General features: G+C 42.2%; 1 protein-coding gene across 1 annotated transcript in view; it reads left to right on the top strand.

Annotated features, from left to right (window-relative positions):
- The first annotated feature begins 12,500 nt into the window (after positions 1 to 12,500).
- Positions 12,501 to 12,771, top strand: part of NFIA (nuclear factor I A) — a 370,202-nt gene continuing 369,931 nt past the window's right edge. Inside the window, exon 1 of the mRNA XM_039238382.1 lies at positions 12,501 to 12,553. The gene's annotated coding sequence lies outside the window, so the exon portion shown is untranslated. The remainder of the gene's footprint in view (positions 12,554 to 12,771) is intronic.

The raw sequence follows: 12,771 nt of genomic DNA, 5'->3' as shown, positions 1-12,771 counted from the left end.
CCTGATCCCATTTTGAGTCACCTTATGAAAAACAGAAGTCAAGAGAGGCTGAGGAGCTAAAGACATGGGCTGGAAAAGAGAGCCTGAACTCAGTGTCCACACCAACTGGGTTTGCCAGTTTCCATTTCCTTCCTTTCCATGCTATTTTTGGGGGGTGGGATGTAATCTTAGGAATATTACAGTGAGTATGGAAAACCCCAGGGTCAGAGGAGTCAACCTCAACTGGTCCTTGCCTTTCTTTGTTGCTGATTTTCTGGGCCTATAGACACTGATGTCAAAGTAGGCACATTTTAATTTGCCGGATACTGAGCACTAGCACCACTAGCCCAGAGCACAAGGCTAGAGCCAAGGAGTTCCTAAAATCGTAATTTTAGAAGCTGCCATCCTTCCTACTTCCTCTGTTCTTGTGCTGGCTGGAATTTCATCCAGGGATTGAGTACCTGGTTCAATGCATCAGAGTGAAGACTGCCCTCTTCATGATAACCCTGGTCTGTCTGTCTGTATGCAGTGGTGGTGATGGGGGTGTCAGGAAGCCATGGGGTCAGTTTTCTCAGGTCTCAGAATGTCTGTGTAGCTTTTAAACAGCTCTTCTTGAATTTGAATTTTATTATCATATGAATATCATATATTTCATAAGTTTATACCTTTTCTTTTTAAATTATTAAGAAACTCAAAGTAAAATGGCAAGTTAATCCTAAAAAATACATAGAATCTCATTGCATGTATTTGGATATTAATCTTGGCCTTGATGTCATCTTATTTCCATTTTAATGGTCTCTCTCACTCTCATATATAGTTAGTTAGTTAGTTAGTTAGTTAAGTAATCAGATTTATCCTACATCTATTCAGAGGTTTGTAGTGGATATTGTGTGTGTGTGTGTTTATATGTGTATGTGTGTATAGATACAGATAGATATAGATACACACACACACACACACACACAATCTTTACTCCAAAACCTTTTGGATAAACATGACTATCTATAGTCTTTATTCTGTGCTCTATTATAAACAATTGTTCATGGTATAGGCCTTCATGGAATAGAAACCTAAATTTATAACAGTTTCACATTCATGATTTCATTGAATCCTATCAAAACCCCTAGATGTGAAGCTGCTGATGTTTACATTTTACTGAGAAGGAAGCCAGAGAGAGAGATTGAACTGCCAAAGGCCACAGGCAGCACAAAAGAGAGAACCAGTTCAGCTCACAACTTTTAACACCAAGTTATAGTTCTAGATTATTGCTCTCATTCTCATCCTCCCTTATTTTTCCTGAAAATTATCCTTGAATTGTCTGCACATGTTTGGGTAAATCTTTCAGGTACCAGCCTCGATTTTATAGTTATCCGTTTAAGTTACGTGACTAATCGTTTTGTCTCTCCTATCAGATTCACTATTTCTTCACTTGCCCAGGCCTCTTTTCAACTCTGATACCACAGATAGTTGTTCGCTCCTTTCCCATTCCTGCAGAACATCCTGTGCATGATATAATGACGCTGGCCCTGGACCGGGGATTAATTCTTCACCAGCTGTGTGGCCATGAGCTAGCTACTTCACTCTGCTAGTTTCAGTTTTATCAGCTGTAAAATGTGGTGGTTGGAGACTTCCGAGCTCCCTTTCAGCTCTCCTGTGAATTGTAAACTCATACTTTGCAGCCTTGGCTTTAGTCAAGATAAGGCTTCTTCTCTCTGACTGAGTGTCCTAGCAGCTCACTTGTGTGACATCACCTGTGGTCTTCAAGAACCTCTGCAGTGTATTGTGTTGTGTGTCCAAGATAGGGAGAATGGATCTGTGGGGTGGAGGAAACAGGGAGCTATTCTTCAATGAGTATAAAGTTTTGGCTGTGCCAGATGAGTAAGTTCTAGAGATCTGCTGTACAAGTATAATGCCTATAGTTAACAATGCAGGGAGCCTGAGTGGCTCAGTTGGTTAAGCGTCCAACTTAGGGTCAGGTCATGATCTCATGGTTCGTGGGCTCAAGCCCCGCAAGGGGCTCTGTGCTGACAGCCTGCTCAGAGCCTGGAGCCTGTTTCAGAGTCTGTGTCTCCCTCTCTTTCTGACCCTCCCTTGCTCACGCTGTCTCTCTCTCTCTTTCTCTCAGAAATAAATAAAACATTAAAAAACAAACAATGCAGTGTGGAGAGGGCATACTTCATGTTAAATGGTCTTCCCCCCAAAATGGTCCGTGGTGGGCAGACACAAGGAATCTCTTGGAGGTGTTCGATATGTCTATTATCTTGATTGTGGTTATGATACCATGGGTGTTTGTCTCTGTCCAAACTCATCAAATTGTATCTATTAAATATGTGTGGTTCTTGTATATCAATCGTACCTAAATAAAGCCATTTATAAAACAAAGGATGGGTTCATTTGTTTACCTTTGATTATGATTTGAGCCAGCTAAACATTAAAATGTTACTCCAAAGAAAAAAATGAAGCCTGAACTCTTTCCTAAGCCAAACATCATAGCCAGAGCTCTGGGGAGGAATGCTAAATGACTTGAATTCTATTCAACCTAAGTGAATGATGTTGAGGGGCTCCCTACAGATTTCTGGGCCTTACTTTCCTCACTTGTGTGGTGAGAAAGACAGTGCCTGACCTACCTATCCAGAAGGAAGGTTAACAGTGATAAAATGTGTGGAAGGTCTGTAAAAAGCAAACTCAATGTCCTACTATTTATACTTAAAACTTCCCCTTGCCTTGCATCAGTCACACTCCTGAGCCTGTATTATATCAGAGTGCAAGGCTGGAAAAGGTAACCATTTGTTCATCTTTCCATTTACACATTAATTTACCACACATCCACTGGGGATTATAGCACTTGGCTTGTAGGGACACAAGAATGAATAAAGGCATTGCACTTTCGAGGAACTCATAGTGTACCAAACACACAAATAAATAACTGACATACACTGTGAACATAACTGGTCTAGAGATGAGCATAAGATGTTAGAGAGCACACAGGAGGGATTGGCCAATTCTGCTGGGGGGTGGGGGCTGGGGAGTAGCATTAAACTGGTTGTTGAAAAAAAATGATGGAACAGGGAGAAAACATTAGGGACTTCTGGGCAGAAAATATCACACAAAGAAGGGAAGAGAGAGGGATGAACATGTGTGGTGTATTCTGAAAGTGGTGAAAATAGCAAAGTGACTCATTGGGTCTGGTTGAAGGGGTAGTAAAGAGATTAGGCAGGAGGAAAGTCTAGGAAAGGAGGCTGATAATAAAATCAATGGGAGAAATGAGTGAACTTTTTTTTTTTAGTTTAAATGAATTGGAGTTTTAAAAATAAAAAAATATATATATTTTGTTAATCAGTTTAACGATAACCCACAACCCTTGGACCAACTCAAATGTATCTTGTATTAAGCTGGGGAAAGCCATAAGCTTTTAGACAAAAAACCAAAGGTACTATGAAATTGATTTACAACAACCCTGATGATGATGATGTTCATGATGATGATGATGATTATGATGATGATGATAGTAGAGACTGGGCTGCCAAATCAGAGATCTCAAAACATAGTGGCTTAAATATGATCTAGACTACAGAAGCAGTTCTGCTTCATATGGTCACTTAAGGACCCATGTTCCTTCAATCTTGCTGCTCTCTTGTCTCCCAGGGTGTTGTCCCTGGTCTTTGTAATTGAAGTTGAGGCCCTAACATGACCTCATTGCAGCCTTTGGAAAGGCCACAAGTTTAGGATAAATTTCTTTTAAGCAAGTGACATGGACGGTTGACTCAATAATTCTTCTCCATTCGACTAAGATCTTAATCATGTGTCATGCCTATCTGCAAGGAAGGCTAGGAAATACAGGCTCTAAACTGTTTGTTTATGTATCCAAAAATAGAGAGGGACAGATGTGGGGGACAATAGTCTCCCAAAATTTGGACCCCCATCAATTCCTAGATTTAAATTCACTTCTAGTATCTATCATTTATATGGCCATGTTGGTCCTCTAAATGCCAGTGTTGATTACTTAGGCTAAAAAGTGCTTTGGATGATCTAAGATTTACCCAGTCAAATCAAGAAAATGTGAAATAGGGGTACCTGGGTGGCTCAGTTGGTTAAGCATCTGACTTTCGCTCGGGTCATCATCTCATGATTCGTGGGTGTGAGCCCCAGGTCAGGCTCTGTGCTGACAGCTCAGACCTTGGAGCCTGCTTTGGATTTTGGGTTTCTCTGTCTCTCTCTCTCTCTCTCTCTGCCCCTCCCCCATTTGCACTCTGTCTCTCTCAAAAATAAATAAACATTTAAAATTAAAAAAAAGAAAAGAAAATGTGAACTATACCCCTAGGGTCAACATTCAACTTAGTTCACAAATTAAACAATAGATTATTAGAAAATTTTGCAATTTTGAATCATGTTGCCAAATCTGTAAGACTCTGATGTTGTAGTCTTCATATCAATGCCCTGAAAGAGGATTAAGTTTTTATTTGGGTCAACAAAGCAGAATTCCTGTAAGAGCCTACTATTTTCAAGGCATAAAGCCAGTCTACAGGGAAGCATGGGGCTCTCAATGGGGATGGTGATCCAACATCACACTATTCGATGTGCAGCTCATTTTCAGGGGCATGGTGGGGCTGATGTTACTGGAATGCAAATTCACGGGGTAAGAGCCAATATGAACATTCAGTCCATGTGAATTATTGTTACTGTGCTGGTATTATTTCAAAATGATTTGACATTGATTGGTTTAAGGATATGAAAGTGGCATCGTGTGGAGTAAGGAGAGCCTCTTTCATTAATCGGTCTTATTATACATCTTATGGGTATTTGGAATTAGGAAAGTCTGGAGAAAATGCACTCCTAAATTGTCCCTGTTGATCAAAGTCCCCCAAAACTAATGCTAATGGTAGGTCTTCCTTGCTTTCTCTCCTATTTCCCACCCACTTCTCTTCCCTCCCTTTTTCTTTCTTGCTCATTCATTTCTGCTGTGCATAGTTCAGGACTTCACCTTCTTTCACTTCTTTCTAATTGGTCTCTTTGCCTCCATTGCTGGAATGATCTTTCTAATCTGCAAGATTTACTTTGTATATCTTTTGGTTAAATACCTTTGATGTTTCCCAAGTCCTTCAAGTGAAAGTTTAAACAGCTCACAAGGTCCTCCACCATCTTGCCTCAGACCGATTTTCTAATTTCACCTCTAGTTACTGTGATATAAGCTAATACTGTCTAGAGCAACAAGCCACAGTTAAACACATCCTCATTCTGGGGCCCTGTGTATACACTGATACACTGTGCTTTAAATTGGACAAGAAGGCCCTGCTTCTCCCTCACCTGCTTGACAAATGCATACTTCTGGCCCAACACAAATGTCATTTCCTCTTTTTTAGCCTCCTATGACTCTCCCTATCTACATATCCACTCAAAACCATTCTATCATCTGTTTTTCTATTGCCCTTTATGTATGCCTAAGTTGGACACAGCACTTACTGCATTCTATTATTATTTATTTTTGTGTCTTGTGTCTCCCATTGAACTAAAAGCTTCTTGAGGGCAGGGACTTTGTCTTATCCTCTGTGACTCCAGCTCTTAACACATTCAAAGTGCCTAGAATATGGTACATATTAAATAGTAATAATAGTATCACTATAGACACAATATTCTCAGTACACATATGTACTAGGTAATTTATATATGTTATCTAAATAGCTCCTGTTTTCCAGATGAGGAATAAAAAGTTTATGGAAGTTAAATAATTTGTCTGGAGTCACATAATAAGATGAACATTAATACCTAAGTTAAACTCTAAAGCTATGTTGTTGACCAGACGGAGATATAAAAGGTCACATTGGAAACAGTACTAACCTACCACATGAAGCTGAGTTAATGAACTACAGACAATCACACAAAACTCAGTTACCACCTACTGACAAGGCCTGGCTTGCTTAGCATTGGAGATTATTCAGACCATGGCATCCACACAGCAGTGCAGTATAAGTGGATCCCTCTCGTGCATTCGAAAGGCTCTTAGCTCTTGAAAAAACAATCCTCCGTTCTCACAATAGATTGATGTTCTTTTTACAGGTGTTATGCAACTATCTCAAGGTTACACAGCCTGGCACCAGCTGTACTGGGCCTAGAAGTTTTTCGGTTACTTATTATTATTATTCTATTTTGCTTTTTACTTAAGCCACTACATCCCATCAAGTATATTTCTAGAGTGAAAGTAGTATGCCAAGTTAAAAATGACACTCAGTAGAAGGGGTGAGGATTAAATGCCACAGACCTTCTAGAGCAAGAGAGTATCAGGATGTGTAAGAGGCAGACCAGAGCAGTAAAGCTTGCCTCACACCACTGGTGGCCACAGTAAAATACCTGTCAGTAATGCTGCATCAGTTAGCCAGTAGTACAGTGCCAGCCTAAAGCCAAAAATGTGGTTCGAAACGAAATAGGAGGTTTCTCTAACCTCTAATTTAGCTGTGCAAGGTCCTGTTATTAATTAATAGGTAAGAAAATCAGACAAATGCCAGGTTGCTTCCTATTCCTCTGGACTTCTCACTGGATAATTTTTATCAAGTGAGCTAAGCACACACTTTCCTGTAACTCAGTTATTCAGCAAAACGTCCAAAGCTACTTAACTGACGCAAAGCAAACAAACGCAGTAGCCTGGTGGTGATGCTTTCCATTTAAAGGGACACTCCCTTCCTTTAGAGTTGTCTTTCCAGGCACCAGCACTGCACCAATGGCTAGTCTATTGTTTAAAACAAACACATAAAAGGTTGACATTGAAATGGTCTTAAAGGATCCGGGTTCATGAAATAAGATGAATCAGTGAGATGAAGGACCGAATGTTCCAATAACTACGTTAGCAGTCTCTCCTCCCCCCACCCCCACCCCGCACCCCTATTTCAAATGTCAGAGTCCTTCTCCTGAGGCTACAGGAGATGAAGGGGGGGCGTCAAACTTTGTGGAACCCAGGTTTTGTAAGGATATTGACAAAGTCGATGCTTGGCAATTAAACTAGAATTTCACTGCATTTCCTCCTTTAAAGGAACAACTTTATTTTTGAGGGAACCCACGTAACGATTTTACGTTCAGTCATCTGCAGGGAACAGAGCCAGTTTTTTCCTTTTGGAACCTAGAGTAGAAGCTTTATTTCACTGCAAGTTCTCTGTGACATTTTGCACTCTCGTGATTTAATGCACCAAAGAGGATCTTTAACTCTTGGTCTACACCAGTGCAAATAAAGGTTAAATCTCTCACTAACCATCATGAACCAGCCTAATAACTCACGAGAGGCTATGGAAAAAGAAACCGAGAAAGCAGGTGTGCAGGCTTGATTAAAACGTGCAGAACGCGCACAACCGCAGGCAAAGGTACTGTATACTCATATATCCCTAGTACCGGCGGCGAGGTCCGCAAGCAAGGGAACTTCCACCGCGCCAAAAACTCGATCCTGCGAGCAGGGCCTAGTAACACAGGAGCTTTTCTTCCGAACGGTGTCCGGACCGGAGCTTGCGCTGAATGCCGGGGCTCCTATTGGCCACGCACCGTGGGGGAGGAGGAGACTGGCAGGGAGAGAGACGGGAGGAGGGGAGAAGGGGGCAAGGCCTTTTCCCTGCCCCCTCCCGGCCCCCTCCGCAGGCGGCCGCCGGCGCCTCGTGCGTGGTTACTATGCAAATTGCAGCGATTGCGGAAATAAACAAGGGGGTAGGGAGAGGAGAGAGGGACTGCGAATCGATTGCAACTTCTGCAAAGTCTCGTACAATCCAAAGCACACAAGGCAAAACCAGAGAGAATCTGAGAACCAGCCAGCCCGGGTTGGATCGCTATCAAAAGAGGAGAGAGAGACAGTGAGAGAGGCAGAGAGCGCGCATTGCAATTGCAAAAGCCTTCTGATTTGGAGTTAAAAAAAAAAAAATCTCCAAGAAGCCTGCAATTGGCCAACAGCTTTAAAAAAAAATCTCTTCCGGGTTTTCAACGGTTCCAAGTTTATTTAGATTTTTTTTAATGCAAAAAAAGGGGGACAACAAATGAAGCAATTCGTCTGAACATTTTAAAGTTTCTCACGTACTCTTTTTACATTGCAATGGTACGTGGCACATCTTAAACTTTCTATTTTGCGTTTATACGATGTGTGTTTTATAAACAACAATAATGGTAGAATGATTTTGTTTAATGGCTAAGACTTTAAAATTTCTCTAGCTTGCGTATGCGTTTAAGTGATTGCTGGGTGAATGTCTATTGTGATGGTGTTGTTTTAAAGATGTAGCTTTGTGGATGGCTTTTTAAAATTTTTGTGCTATGTACATCACAGATCGGGGTTCCTTTTTTTTTTTCCCCGAGATTTGAAAAAATTGCTGAGCTTGACAGATTTTTTTTTCCTCCTAGCGCTTGCTCGGTTCCAGAAAGGGGGAAAAAAATCCTGTACGTGCTCTGTTCTGTAAAAAGACGTCTGGCCTCAGCAGTCAACCTAACTCGAAAAGAAATGTCTGGACCCGGAGAATAATTGACGATTCGATCCTCTAATCAATGGGATAACATGGGAGATTGACAAAAGCTTTAGCCAATCATGAGGAAGCTTGGGTGTACAATGGTTCTCAGTAGCCAGAGGGGGCGGGGCAGAAAAGACCTGAAGTTCTTTGCGGCTCTGAAGGGGATGGTGTGGTTCAAGCTGTCAAAGCTACAAGGTCTTCCGGATTTAGCAAGCACAATAGGAAAGAGTTTTTGAGTTTAAGGGGGAAAAACGGATTGGGGGATTTTTGCATGAATTGTAATGCTTCCTTAATTGCCTTTTGGAAAAAAGTTAGAAAAATTCTGCTAGAGAAATATTAACTTTGCATTAGTAATTGTTTTTAAATTCAGGGAAGCTGTTCACTGTTGTGAAGGGGGAGATTCAACTTTTAAAAAATGTGTAGCTTTGAAACTTGAACTACAGGACTGTGTTGAGCTTTGGGAAGTAGTGTACTGAATACTCCGCATTACAACACTTCTCACTCTGGTTATCTGAGAAGCTTTGGCTTTTCAAGTACTTTGAAGGAATAGGCAAGCCTCTCTTCTTGGAACTCTAAGCAACAGTTTTAAGGGGGGGGAGGATGTGTCACAGGTGGACTGACAGCTGTTTTATACATTTGAAAGGAAGAGGGGGAGAAAGAGTGTTTTTTTCCGCCACTTTTCTTGAATTCTGCTGTTTAAATATATGGTCAGTAGCAAATAGGATATTAGAACTAGCCAACTGCACATTTGTTCTTGTTACCACAACAACCCCTGTGGAGGGTGTGTGTGGAAGATTGCTGACTTGCTAACTCTTACTTGGAGTCTGGCCTCTTGGACCAGTCTTTGATACCAATCCAGTGGAAACCAACTGCAGTAACTTGCAGCTTGTCTTGGAGGCAGTAACTGGCAGCCTCTGACTAAAATACATCCATCTCTTCCTTCCCACTGAGCATTGTAGACACCTAATTCTGTTGGGAAATGAATGGAAAATAGTACAGCTCTTTCCCATCTTTGGATTAAATTCCCATCGAGCTATTTCCCGAGGCTTCAGGCCTTCTAATCAAATCTGGTTTGGAAATCTGATGTTAAAATCCACTTGGATGCTCAGTTCAGGGACATTATTCAATTTAGTATTATATGCATCTAAGTAAAATCTGCACACAAGTGACCAGCGGGTCGAAACACTAGAGAAGAAAAATATTGGAAAATGCTCCTGATAAAGTTGGTCTTGGTAAGAACTACAGAGTTAATGGCAGTGTCACTTATGAACCCCAATTTTATCTTCACTGCTTTGGGCATTAAAATCTAAATCATATTAATAAGATCTTCCTATCAAGTAACCTCCGAAATGAGAGGTATTTGAGATGTACATATAAGTGAAACCTTATTGACGTAATTTATATATCTAAGAGGATTTCACTAAAGCTGGCAAGGTAACATTTCTGCAAATAAAACACAGTAAATGCAAGGCTGGGCTCTGTGCCAGGAAGAATATGGATAGCAGAGAGCATGACAGGAGCCTCCTTTGCGCAAAGACAATCCCATTTCAAGGCAGCCTCCTAGCACTTGCAAAATAAATGATTGGAGCGGTTATTTCCAATAAGGGGTTTATCCTTCCTAACAATGGGTCATTTATATGATTGCAATAAACTAGTTTTTGTACTTCACCTGTTTCCTACACTGTTTTCTTGGCTATCCTTTCTTTCTTCTCTCTCCCCTCCATCCCTGCTCTCTCTCAAGTGTCTTAGTATCTTTGTGAACTCTGGACAAGGATTTACTTTTGCAACTTGGGAGAGGGGAGAGAGTTGGAAATGTTTTTTACCTCCAGACTGCCCTTTGAGGAACATCTGTTTCTTTGTGTGTGTGTTTAAGTTTATGCCTGTTGGAGAGAAAGTTACCAGAAGCCTTTCTGTAACTGTAACTCTTCTACTGTATTTTTCTCAGTCTTGTTTCCAAAGGCTGTAGTTGGAACTGTGCTTTGTAGTGTTTCTCTGCCTCCCCCTCCCCCCCTCCCCCCCCCCAATCCCGCGGGGGAGGGAGCGGGAGCTGGCGGAGATAGGAGAGAAAGCAGGAGCGGATGTGAAGGGCTTTGGTGCTGAACTTGGATCCAGCCCTTGCCTAGAGGGCGCAAACAATCGTCCCATATCCAAAAGTCTTACGAAGGGCGCCAAAAGTTACTTAGGATAATATTGCTAACCGCAGAAAGCTGGAAATCGCGGGCACATTCACTGCTGCAACAAAAGAAGTTTTTAAACTAGAAATATCAGCATTAAATTACTTTTCCCTATTTTTAAAAACCAGGGCGATGTGCCAGTCCTTTTTTTTTTTTTTAATTCCTTTTCTTTTTCTTGAGATTCAGTTAAAACTAAGAATCTTTCTGGTTTTGGAAAGAGGCAGATGTGAAGTCTATCTTTTAATACACCAAAAGAAAGATTTTAATCTGCTCTGGAAGAGAGCTTCCCAAGAGTACACACGGAACAATAACTTCTCACTGTGCCTCAGTTACATGTTGGGACCGTCAGCCAGAAACTTCTATCGAGGAAACTTGGAGCGAGTTGAAGTTATAGATCCCAGCAAAGGTTTCCGTGGCCAGGGAGGTTGTCTCTGTAACTCGGCTTAGCTTTTAGGACATTTCTCTTCTCCTGAAATCCAAGAGGAACCAAGGAAAAGCAATTGGGGAAAATGGGACTCTCTCATTACAGATTTAAGTCCTTATTTCCCCTCATCCCTTAATAAATAATTTGACAGATTTTCAAGGATGTTTGGGAGCAGGGTGGGTGAAAATGATCTGCAGCATTCAGAAATTATTTTAGCAATAAAGTAATCGGAGAACAAGCATAAAATAATTTTAGACAGTTGCAGAATATTTCAGAGGATTATATTTTGCATTCTCCAGTACGATGTTTCTTGCCCCTAACTTAAAAAAAAAAAAAAAAAAAGGCGGAGGGGTTCGGAGGTGGGTTGGTGTAGTCTGAATGAGCATGGCCTTAGCACATCACCTCACCCCCACCTGCAGACTGGACTGGGCATTCCTACAGGAGTGCCCTCTTTCCCGAGGCTCTCTCTCTCTCTATTTAACCTCTACCAAGGTGCAGATTCCTCTGTGTGTCAGTGTCTTTCAACCTGATCTTTCCTTTTGGAATTCTGAGAAGGATTCGCAAATGCAGCAGGCTGCAAAGTAGGGTTAGGAAGATGAGGGGGAAGTGATGGGATGGGGGTAAGGAGGAAGAAGGTGTTTTTTTCCCCCCCTCTCCCTCTCTTTCTTTTTCCATGAGGGAGGAAAGCCTGGAGAGAAAATATGAGGTTAAAAAAAAACTGGAAAAGCAGGCTTATTGGCAACTTGCCAAACCCTAAAAACCACCCCCCTTTTCTGCCAAAACAATACTTTAGCAAACCTAAAATAATTGCAGGAAGCTCTTTTCCATTTTAAGAACGATTACCTGGGGGAGGGAAAAAGAGGGGATTCTTAAAAGGCACCCTTCCAGAGGTGTCCCAGGAACAGGGATGGTAATGATAGCCTGTGTCCAGTTCTGGGCACGCGTTCGTGGACCAGAATATCTCCCTTCCCTTAGGGGACATCCCTTCCCATTTTTTTTTCCTCCTAAAAAGAAAAAGATGTCACGGCTAAACCACTGTTGTTTCTGAACGTGATAGAACTTTTTCTATGGCGTCTGTGTTCAGACCCACTAGTTTCACAGTCCTGGGAGGGAGAACGCTCATTAATCTCCGCCTCTTTTTCTCCAGACAGCCCCCCCCGCCCCCCAAATCCGGTGACTCCTCTGTGTGAAATTATTCCCCACCACCCCCGCTTCTGAATGCCACAGGACTGAAGCTGCACAAAGTTTGCAGGATTTTGTGCATAATTACCTCTGCCGACGATCTATTCCCACAGAAAGCTTCGTTGGAGAGATTACAATGCTTTGAGCCGTACCGCATTTCAGAGGGGGAAAAAAAAAGTTACCTAGGAGGTCTGATTTTTGAAAAAATTTGCATACATGCAAATTGCCCCCCCCTCCCCCCCCGGCCCTCTCCTCGGTTCTCTACGTGCCCACACAGTGAACCGGGAGCGCAGGGCAACCTGGCAAAGTTGTCCAAGTCCTCCACCGAGGTCCGCGAAGGTCTGCGGCGGGGCTTGGGGGATGGGGACGAGGAAAAGTAGTTTTGTTTGCTTAAGCACATCCTGTGGCAGCCTATAGCTGCCCGGGAGTACAGACTGTAACCGCTCCTCACTGCGTTACCCAGTAATGCGCTGAGCGGGGAAGCGGGGGCGGGGGGGGCAGACGGAGCGAGAGAGCCTGCGAGCGAGGGAGCGAGAGAGGGAGCGAG

The sequence above is a fragment of the Hyaena hyaena genome, unplaced genomic scaffold (assembly GCF_003009895.1).
Source record: "Hyaena hyaena isolate Hyena2069 unplaced genomic scaffold, ASM300989v1 scaffold_5, whole genome shotgun sequence".
Taxonomy (NCBI): Eukaryota; Metazoa; Chordata; class Mammalia; order Carnivora; family Hyaenidae; genus Hyaena; species Hyaena hyaena.
Note: the sequence above shows the minus strand (reverse complement) of the source record. Positions and strands in the feature narration are given on the sequence as shown.